Genomic DNA, 8,010 nt, shown 5'->3' on the forward strand with positions numbered 1-8,010 from the left:
TAGTTGCATTGGCTTTGTTTGTGCAAAAACTTTTCAATTTAATGTAATCAAATTATCCTTTTGCTTTTTAATGTTCTCTATCTCCTGTTTGGTCATGAATTCTTCTGTTCTCCATAAATCTGGTAGGTAAACTATTCCTTGCTCTCCCAGTTTACTTATGGTATCAGCCTTTATATATAACTCATGGATCCATTTTGACTTTATTTTGGTATATGGTGTGAGATTTTGATCTATGCCTAGTTTCTACCATACTCTTTTCCAATTTTCCCAGCAGTTTTTTGTCAAATGGTGAGTTCTTATCCCAGAAGCTGGGGTCTTGTTTATAAAATAATAAATTACTGTATTCATTGACTACTGTGTCTTGCATACTTAACCTATTCCACTGATCCATCACTCTATTTCTTAGCCAGTACCAAGCAGTTTTGATGATTGTTGTTTTATAATACAATTTAAGATCTGGAATTGCTAGGCCACCTTCCCCTGTATTTCTTTTCATTAGTTCCCTTGATATTCTGGACCTTTTGTTTTTCCAAATGAATCTTGTTATTATTTTTTCTAACTCTATAAAATAATTTTTTGGTAGTTTGATTGGTATGGCACTGAATACATAAATTAGCTTAGGTAGAATTGTCATTTTTATTGTATTAGCTCAGCATATCCATGAGCAACTGATGTTTTTCCAATTATTTAGATCTGACTTTATTTGTGTGAAAATCATTTTGTAATTGTGTTCATATAGTTCCTGGGTTTGTTTCTGTAGGTAGACTCCTAAATATCTTATACTGTCTACAGTAACTTTAAATGGAATTTCTCTTTCTATCTCTTGCTATTGGGCTTTGCTGGTAATAGGTAGAAATGCCAATGATTTTATGTGGGTTTATTTTATAGCCTGCAACTTTGCTAAAGTTGTTTATTGTTTCAAGTAGTTTTTACTTGATTCTCTAGGATTCTCTAAGTAGATTATCATGTCATCTGCTGTAAGGGAAACTGAGGAGGATAGATCCTCCCCAGTCCCCTGTGTAACCATCTCATGACCTAATGGTGTAACTGCCTCATGACCCAACATAAAGATAGATGGGAGTTACCATGCAATGGCCAAAGGTGACCATGGAGATGAAACATTAAATAACCAACAAGCCATGTTACCTGGGAAAGCAACTTATCTCAAGGAACATTTTTCTTGAGAAAGATGTGTAACTGTCCAAGGAATTGATCACTCCCTGGAGATTTACACAACAAACAGTATTTGGGGCTCTGACCAAGCCCCAACTTTTGTTAGAGATGTGTGCGTGCCTGGACATGAGCTCACCAAGGATACGTACACAAAACAAAATATCAAGATTGCCTTTCTCTGGTTTACATGGATGTAAAAGGGGTGATTTGGGAAGGGATTTTTGGAGACTTTGACTTCAGAGATAGGGACGCCTAATCTCTGTTGTGTTCAGAAGTGGACCGCCTGCATGGCTTCCGTTGAGTCAAAGAGGGACACCACTCCGTTGGCCTCCCTGACCAGACCTTTTGGCCTTTCTCCAGTCTCCCTGGTCTATTAGGTATTTGAGCTCACCTGGTCAGTGAGTGTGTATCCTTTCTTTTCTTATTCCTACTTTCCTTTATGTTGATTATTACTTATTGTACTGAATGTTATTCTTATCTTTATGTGTGTTTTGCTTTAATCATTATTAATCATTGTAAAATAAATGTGATTATTTGTTAAGTTTATACTGAGTACGCATCATTGTATCTTGAGATCTGAAACTAAATTGAATTTGTGCAGTACGTAATCCTTTTGATTACATTTGGCATCACAAATAGGATCTTGAGGTATAATGCCATTTCTTAGGAAAGGTAGGGGAAATGGAAATAAGGAAACTTACATACCAGGCTGGGAAAATCCCCTGCATTCCCCATTAGCTAAAGAATGTGTAAAAAGTGCCAGACCTTGTGATGAATGGGAAAGTCGGCTCAACCAAGCGGAGCCATTAGCTGGGGTACAGTGTTCAGAAACAATACAGAATAGAGACAGTTATGGAAGAAAAAGTTGCTTATAAGAAGGAGCTAGCAGAATTACAAAGCAAACTATCTATGCTCCAGTGCCAGAACTTTATTTTGGGAGATCAAATAAGGAATTATCAGGGAGTAGCAGAAAAGGCTGCCATCCGAATTGCACAGTATAAATATCGTAAAAGAAAAGGGAAAATTAATAAGAAAAAGGTGTGTGCAGTACTCGCAACCACGAAAGCCGACTGGGACCCAGATAGATGGGACAGAAACATCTGGGACAAATCTGAGGGGGAGGAGGAGGAGTCCTTAGATGAGAAAGCTTGGGAGGAACATGAACCAAAATATCCAGATGTGAGTATGGAAGTCAGACCAATCACTCGTAGGAAGGAGGAAGATCAGGGAGGAAATACAGTATTTAAAACTAACACTGAGGATTTTACTTAGCAAGAAATAACTGATATTCTGAATAGATTCACTCAGAAGCTTGATGAGCCTCTGATCTCTTGGATGGTTAGAATTAGTGATGCAGGAGCTGGGGGAATTTGGGTAGATAACAATGATTGTCTTAAGTTTGTAGGGATTAGTTCATTTGTGCAACACGCAATAAGAGAACATAGCCTGTCAGGGATATTTGTACATGTGTAGATAATTATTCTAGAGTTTTGGTGGCATGTCCATATAAAAATACAACTCAGAAAAATACCATACGGACTTTAGATATTATTGAATATATTATGGCACCCCTACCCAAATTCAAAGTGATAATGGAACTCATTTTAAAGGAAAAGAAATAAATTCATATTGTCATATCAACATTGGAAGGATAATTTGTTTGAAGTCTTGAAGCAATTAAATAATAGATCCCTAAAAGAAGGATTAACCCCTCTGAACCGAATGATGACACAATTTACAAATTAGGGTCCAGAGGCTGATAGATATTACTTTAAAGTCATGGAGTATAAATCCACATTCTCATGCACCACTCCCTGGAACTGCAGGTTTTGCAGGATATGACTTACATGCTCCAATACCCTTAGATTTGCCTGTGGGCAAAATAGTTACAGTTGCTACAGGAATTGGTATACAAATCCCTACTGGATATTTTGGCCATATTTTACCTCGTTCTAGTTTCTGATTATGTTGGAGAAATTAACATCATTATGCAAAATTTGGGGCCAGAACCTGTGGTATGTTCTATGGATTTAAGAATTGTTCAGGCTCAGATTTTTATAATCTAGCCAGTAGTTACTGCTAAAATAATCTAGTTATTGTTGGTTGTTGTTTTAATGGGTAAACTAGCCAAAAAGCTTATTTGGGTTATGTATGGCTTACTGAGAATTTGCTAATGTATAGAAATCTCTAATAATTGGCTTTTTACACCAGTATAAATTTAAGCTTAAGATGTAAATCCTGGAAAAGACTTTTCCTAAGCTGTAATTAGTAACACTTGCTGTTTGAGGTAAAAGCTCATAGGATTTTATTTTGAGTTATCTGATGGACCATAATAATCCATTGATAATCAGTAATCCACCATCTGACAGAAGTGCCACAAGCTACTCAGAGAATGTGATACTGGTGGGAAGTCAACATTGGGAAAAGCTGAGAGGACAATTTTAGCCCCAGTCTAAGATGGGGTCCTCCTGGCTCAGTTTCCCCATTATGTTCATTTGAAAGGGAATGTTACCCACCTGGCTATTCCTGAGTCTGGCTATGAGGTGGACTTGATACTGCATGGTTGGAAAACTGAATTATCTGAATCCAAACAGAGCTAAGAATGTTTTATCCTCTCAAAGTTGGGCCCTACAGTTTTTTCTGTCAGATTTATGTCTTCCAGACTATGGGCCATTCACCTACAGTTGGTAGCAAATAACGAGTACCAGCCAATGTCCCCACATCATTCCCTGGATACAGCCTGTGCTCCATTCCACTCAATCTCCTCTTTGGGACCCTCTTGAGGCAGGGACATCTCTACGTCCCTTGCCAGCAGGAATCAGTTTCAGAAGCCGAGAACTTCGCCCCTTACTCCAAAAGAATTTGGGTCCCATTTGTTTGAAGGGGGAATGATGGGGTTGGGATCTGGGCCCCAGAAAAGAAAAACCCTGGACTTACCCACATGGCCAAATCTCTGGTGTTCTACTACTAGACGTGGTGGATTTGGAAGTACTGATTTGGTAAAAGGAGCTAAAGTATGGGTTAAAAGACACCCTACTGACATCCCCAAAGCTATAGAGTTTATTGCTGAAGGAGATAGTAATGCAGTCATAGTGGCTTTCACAGGAGATGATAAAATGCATCATTTTCCATTAACCCAATTGTTTTTGTGTGCATAGTGTTGCTTTACAGAAATAATACTATTCTTTGTGACATCGATCCCTGGACAAGCAGTGGCAGATACAGAACACAGGACTGCTGGGTCTGCCAAATTCACCCTCAAATGTGAGATGGATCTCCACAATTCAGAGGAGTAAAGGACCAGCCTGAAATGCCCCAACCATATCCTTCTACCTGATATGCAACATCCTCATTTCAAGTGCAACCTGAATGAGAGACTTTTTAAAATGTACCTTGTTTTAATACTGGACAAAGATTTTATAATCAAACTTATAATGAAAGTCAACATTTTGGAAGTATATTAATCACTATAGAAGGAAAAGCTCAAGTAAGCCCCTTTACATATATTTGTGTAAATGGCGATGTATCCACTTTTTACTTCCCCCAATTTTACTCATATAATGTGTAATAACTGTACCCAGGCTCCAATGCTTTTTAAAAGGACAAATGCTTTCATGTATGGGCCAACTAATTGTAGTTATTGGTTTCCTAATTCTACTGTATTGATAGTAAGCCCCTCTTGTAATAATATTACATTATAGGGACAGGCAGTAGAACATTTATTGATTATTACTATTCTTTTTTTTTTTTTTGGTTTTAGGCAATGGGGTTAAGTGAATTGCCCAGGGTCACACAGCTAGTAAGTGTTATGTGTCAGAGGTTGGATTTGAACTCAGGTCCTCCTGAATCCAGGGCCGGTACTCTATTCACTGTACCACCTAGCTGCCCCAATTATTACTATTCTTAATACCATATGTGCCCCTACTAGATATATATTTGTATGTGGAAGATCTAATATTCCTTTAATAGTGTATGAAGCTTTACCAAATTTGACTCATTGGGATATGATTACTACATTAAATGCTTTCCAATGTTTAAGTCCATATAAAAATTATGATCAATGTACACTAGGAGTAATAAATCCTGGAATGCAATTATATAATTATAATAATTCTGTAATCCATAATAGAAGAAGTTCTTGGGATAATTTTTTATGGTGGGTATGTGAGGCTACTGCTTTTCATTTTTTAAATCCCCTGGGTAGGATATATTGATTATGAAATGGTATTGATTGATATTACCAAAACTATTGAAATTATTACTATTTATATTATTAGTAATATTCTTATTATTGATTTTTGGACCTTGTATTTTTCAATGTTTGGTTTCTTTTGTTTCTGCATGACTACATTTATTTTCTTTCTATAAATGAGCTCATGGTTTCCCCTGTGATGGATGATATGTGAACTTTCTCCATTGTCAGGGTGATAAGTTCTCTTGGCCTCCCCTTTTCTTAGGGGATGATGTGAGATGTTTGTTGTTTGTATTAGAGTTAAAGTTTTGTGTGTGTGTGTGGTTTCTGACCAGGGTTTGGGTCAGATCTAGAGGCCAAGCGTAAGGGAAACTGAGGAGGATAGATCCTCCCCAGTCCCCTGTGTAACCATCTCATGACCTAATGGTGTAACTGCCTCATGACCCGACATAAAAATAGATGGGAGTTACCATGCAATGGCCAAAGGTGACCATGGAGATGAAACATTAAATAACCAACAAGCCATGTTACCTGGGAAAGCAACTTATCTCAAGGAACATTTTTCTTGAGAAAGATGTGTAACTGTCCAAGGAATTGATCACTCCCTGGAGACTTACACAACAAACAGGTATTTGGGGCTCTGACCAAGCCCCAACTTTTGTTAGAGATGTGTGCGTGCCTGGACATGAGCTCACCAAGGATACGTACACAAAACAAAATATCAAGATTGCCTTTCTCGGTTTATGTGGATATAAAAGGGGTGATTTGGGAAGGGATTTTTGGAGACTTTGACTTCAGAGATAGGGACGCCTAATCTCTGTTGTGTTCAGAAGTGGACCGCCTGCATGGCTTCCGTTGAGTCAAAGAGGGACACCACTCCGTTGGCCTCCCTGACCAGACCTTTTGGCCTTTCTCCAGTCTCCCTGGTCTATTAGGTATTTGAGCTTACCTGGTCAGTGAGTGTGTATCCTTTCTTCTCTTATTCCTACTTTCCTTTATGTTGATTATTACTTATTGTATTGAATGTTATTCTTGTCTTTATGTGTGTTTTGCTTTAATCATTATTAATCATTGTAAAATAAATGTGATTATTTGTTAAGTTTATTCTGAGTAGTGTCATTATATCTCGAATTCTGAACCTAAATTGAATCTGTGCAGTACATAATCCTTTCGATTACATCTGCAAAGAGTGATAGCTTTGTTTCTTCTTTCCCTATTCTAATACCTTCAATTTCTTTTTCTTCTCTTATTGCCAAAGCTAACATTTCCAGTACGATATTGAACAACAGTGGTGATAATGGACATCCTTGTTTCACCCCCAATCTTATTGGAAGTGCTTCTAGCTTGTACCCATTACATATGTTGCTTGCCAAAGGTTTTAGGTAGATGCTTTTATTATTTTTAGGAAGACTCCATTTATTCCTATGCTCTCTAGTGTTTTTAATAGGAATGGATGTTGTATTTTGTCAAAAGCTTTTTCTGCATCTATTGATATGATCATGTGGTTTCTGTTAGTTTTGTTGTTGATATGATAAATTATGCTGATAGTTTTCCTAATATTCAACCAGTCGTGTATTCCTGGTATAAATCCTACCTGTTCATAGTGGATTATTCTTGTGACAAGTTGCTGTAATCTATTTGCTAATATTTTATTTAAAATTTTTGCATCTATATTCATTAGGGAAATTGGTCTATAATTTTCTTTCTCTGTTTTGACTCTTCCCGGTTTGGGTATATCTTACCCTTTTAAAAGCATTATTCTGAAAATGGGTGTATGGGCTTCACCAGACTCAGCCAAAGGGTCTAGGCCACAGAAGAAACTGAGGTTCAGAAAGGATGAAGTGATTTGCCCAAGTTGCCACAGCAAATCAGTGATAGATTGAAACCTAAGCTTCTGGGTCTTTGGCTCAAAGTCTATCTCCAGTACATCTTTTATCTATAACCTCCACTCTGTCAGTTCTGCCTATCTCTCACTGCTCAGGCCTCAAGTGAAGATCTGCAAATAGGCAGACTCAGTACTAGATTACCAACTGTCCTCACCACTCTCCTCCCCCCAATTGGATTTCTTCGTTGCTAATTAACCCCAAGCAAGCTATGACTAGATCTCATGGTGTAATCGAAAGGATTACATACTGCACAGATTCAATTTAGGTTCAGATCTCAAGATATAATGACATGTTCTCAGGATAAACTTGACAAATAATCACATTTATTTTACAATGATTAATAATGATTAAAAACCACACAAGCAATAAAGATAAGAATAACATTCAATGCAATAAGTAATAATCAACATAAAGGAAAGTAGGAATAAGAAAAGAATGGATGCACACTCACTGACCAGGCAAGCTCAAATACCTAATAGACCAGGGAGACTGGAGAAAGGCCAAAAGGTCTTCTCAGGGAGGCAAAAGGGAGCTTCCTACCCCGGGACACAATGAAGATCGTGCATGTGGTTGCCTCTGGCAGAGAGTCAGAGTCCCTCTCTCTGCATCAAAGTACTCCAAAATCTCTCTTTCCAATGACCCTTTTTATATCCATGTAAACCAGGGGAAAACAATCTTGATATTTTGTTTTGTGTATGTCTCCCTGGTGAGTACTCAGATCCAGGGTAAGCACACATTCTAACAATGGTTGGAGCTTGA

General features: G+C 37.7%; 1 long non-coding RNA gene across 1 annotated transcript; it reads left to right on the forward strand.

Moving 5' to 3' along the window:
• Positions 1 to 1,080: 1,080 nt before the first annotated feature.
• Positions 1,081 to 5,565, forward strand: LOC144455853 (uncharacterized). Its single transcript, XR_013484660.1, has 2 exons — positions 1,081 to 1,567; positions 4,332 to 5,565. It is a non-coding gene; the product is annotated as an uncharacterized LOC144455853 (long non-coding RNA).
• Positions 5,566 to 8,010: the final 2,445 nt, after the last annotated feature.

The sequence above is a fragment of the Phascolarctos cinereus genome, unplaced genomic scaffold (genome assembly GCF_003287225.1).
Source record: "Phascolarctos cinereus isolate Bilbo 61053 unplaced genomic scaffold, phaCin_HiC Scaffold_2;HRSCAF=192, whole genome shotgun sequence".
NCBI classification, from domain to species: domain Eukaryota; kingdom Metazoa; phylum Chordata; class Mammalia; order Diprotodontia; family Phascolarctidae; genus Phascolarctos; species Phascolarctos cinereus.